Source organism: Podarcis pityusensis (genome assembly GCF_964106645.2).
Source record: "Podarcis pityusensis genome assembly, chromosome: 2".
NCBI lineage: Eukaryota > Metazoa > Chordata > Lepidosauria > Squamata > Lacertidae > Podarcis > Podarcis pityusensis.
The window spans coordinates 44,260,197-44,263,098 of record NC_138029.1 but is presented as its reverse complement, the minus strand read 5'-3'; positions in this window follow the sequence as shown (position 1 = coordinate 44,263,098).

The following is a 2,902-nucleotide window of genomic DNA, read 5'->3' as shown; positions in this document are numbered from 1 at the left end:
GGTATGCCCTAGGGAGGACCCTAGAGTCTGCAAACAATAACATCTTGGGAGGACCCGGGCCTCAAGGGGGTTAGGCTGGCCTCGAACCAGAGCCAGGGCCTTTTCGGCCCTGGCCCCAGCCTGGTGGAACACCCTGCTGCGAAAGACTTGACATCTCTCCACAGGGCCTGTAAGACAGAGCTGTTCCGCCAGGACTTTTGTCAGGGCCCAGTCTGACCCCTCTCCTCCTACAAGACCCTACATATAATAGGTCTCTCTAATTCCTCTCACCGGTTCATATAAATAGCTGAGCCTGGTGTGTACCTAAGGTTCCCAACCCCTATAGTCATAATTTGCCGGTTGCCTTCTGATCTTATTTGATTTTAATCCAATTTTAAGCTGTATTTCAGTCAATTGCTGAATTTTATGTTTTAATGTATTTATATTTTGATGTTAGCCGCCCTTAGCCTGGTTATGGCGGGATATAAATAATAATAATTATTATCATCATCCCCATCATCCTACAACTGAATATAGAACATAAAACATTTTCCAGATGAGAACCTACAGTAAGTGTTGCAGACTCCTCAGACACCCAAAGTTAAGTAGCCTCATGGCTTTTCAAGACTGGCCCGAGGGTGCTCCCACAGGGGCTCACCTGATCCCTGCCACTCCAAAGGGGGTCAAACCTCCTATTAACTTTTTACTGGCCATGTCTCTTCCTGGGGGAATCACGGTATGGATTACTCCTGTGAACCGCCCTGAGACCTGCGGGTTTAGGGCAGTATATAAATTTGATTAATAATAAATCCAACACCTTTAGAGAAAAGAATTTCACAGGAACCTCCTTGCCTTTGAAAACTCAGTAACCCAAAACTGGTTAGTTTGCATACAATCGTTTTATATTAGACTAGAAATCCCATGTTATGATTTGTTTCACTCCCTCCCCCTCTATCTCATCCATGGAATTTCTCTCTCTCTTATAAACTTTGTTTACTACTCGTACATAAGAATGTGGCATAGTCATTTCTGGAAAGTATGTCTGAGTGAGCAGAGTTCTCTACTGCAGAAGTGTTTAATTATGGAAGATTAAACGTCAAGCCAGCCCTGCTTTTTATTATTGAGGTTCATAGCCTCTCTTCCCTCCCCCCACCCCCACCCCCAAATTGGCCATGGAGTCTCTCTATTCCTTCCTTTCTTGCAAAAACAGTTGTCAGTCCCTCCTTGCCAATGCCTGATACACTTCTGGGTCCGCGGATGGGTGGGGCTACATTGGCCTTTGCCTTTTCATTTGCAGACATGGAAGGGAGGAAGGGAGGGAAGGAGAAAATATTAAGCCAGACAGAAAGCAGAGAGTTGACCTAAATTGCTGGACAATACAGTGGTAGTGGAACAGAGGAAGTTTTGTGGGGTCTCATACAGGGTGGCATACACAGCATACATTTAAAGCACATAACTCTTCCCCCAAATAATCTTAGGAACTGCAGTTTAAGGGAACTGGGTATTGTAATACCGAGGAATAAACTAGAGTTCCCAAGATATATATGTCATATAACTAACATGCTAGGAACACAAGGCTCTCGGTCTTAAAAGTATTGTGAAGGTGTAACAAATTGCTACTATATTATATTTGATTGTAAATGGTGGAGTGCAACATGTTAACTGGACCTTTGTACCTTTGCAAAGTTATGGGCTAAACGGAGCTGCGCTCCAAGGTTATTTTTCAAAAGCAAACTTGAGAATGGGACCATTTGAACTGCTCACATGGAAGTACACGGAAGCAGGTGTGTTCAAAGCCCAGGTTTATTTAAAGCTCTTATTCTTCACATCGGTGTCCTGAATTCAAGATTGTTGTTGTTTAGTCGTTTAGTCGTGTCCGACTCTTCGTGACCCCATGGACCAGAGCACGCCAGGCACTCCTGTCTTCCACTGCCTCCCGCAGTTTGGTCAGACTCATGCTGGTAGCTTCAAGAACACTGTCCAACCATCTTGTCCTCTGTCGTCCCCTTCTCCTTGTGCCCTCTATCTTTCCCAACATCAGGGTCTTTTCCAGGGAGTCTTCTCTTCTCATGAGGTGGCCAAAATATTGGAGCCTCAGCTTCACGATCTGTCCTTCCAGTGAGCACTCAGGGCTAATTTCCTTAAGAATGGATGCGTTTGATCTTCTTGCAGTCCATGGGACTCTCAAGAGTCTCCTCCAGCACCATAATTCAAAAGCATCAATTCTTCGGCGATCAGCCTTCTTTATGGTCCAGCTCTCACTTCCATACATCACTACCGGGAAAACCATGGCTTTAACTATACAGACCTTTGTTGGCAAGGTGATGTCTCTGCTTTGGTTCCCACCATCTTGAATTCAAGATGGTGGGAACCAAAGCAGAGTGACCAAGAAACAAGAGGGAGGTTGAGCGTGCTCGGCTGAAATCTGCAAATGTACAAAAATATCATTTAAATATAAAATCTAAAGGGGATCCCCTCTTCCCCATCAATACCTAGCTCAGTGAGGACAGAGCATGCTCCCTTGTTGTTGTCAGACGGAAATGAAAAATGTGAAATATATGCGAGGAGCAAAGGAATGGCATATCCTGGAGGGAGGGCAAAGCTGACTGGCTAGCTGGAAGTGTGAACAAGAGAGCTCATGGTAGGAAGGAGAGAGAGCGCCATGTGGCATACAACCCAGAGTAAGGAGTTCTGCTTGCGCAATGGAACAGTCTCCTCTCCTCCTCCTGCCTGCTGTTCTGGAGTGGGGCAAAGCCCTGTGCTAGTGACAAGTCCTTGCACTGGCTTCTGCTAGCATAATTGAATCTGTATCATGTGATCAAGGTCTTCCTGTCCTGAGTCCATTCAGCCTAGCATCCTTCTTCCTACAAGAATCAGATCCTAATAAACGGATGATCTGGCTCAGTAGGGCAGCTCGTGTTGT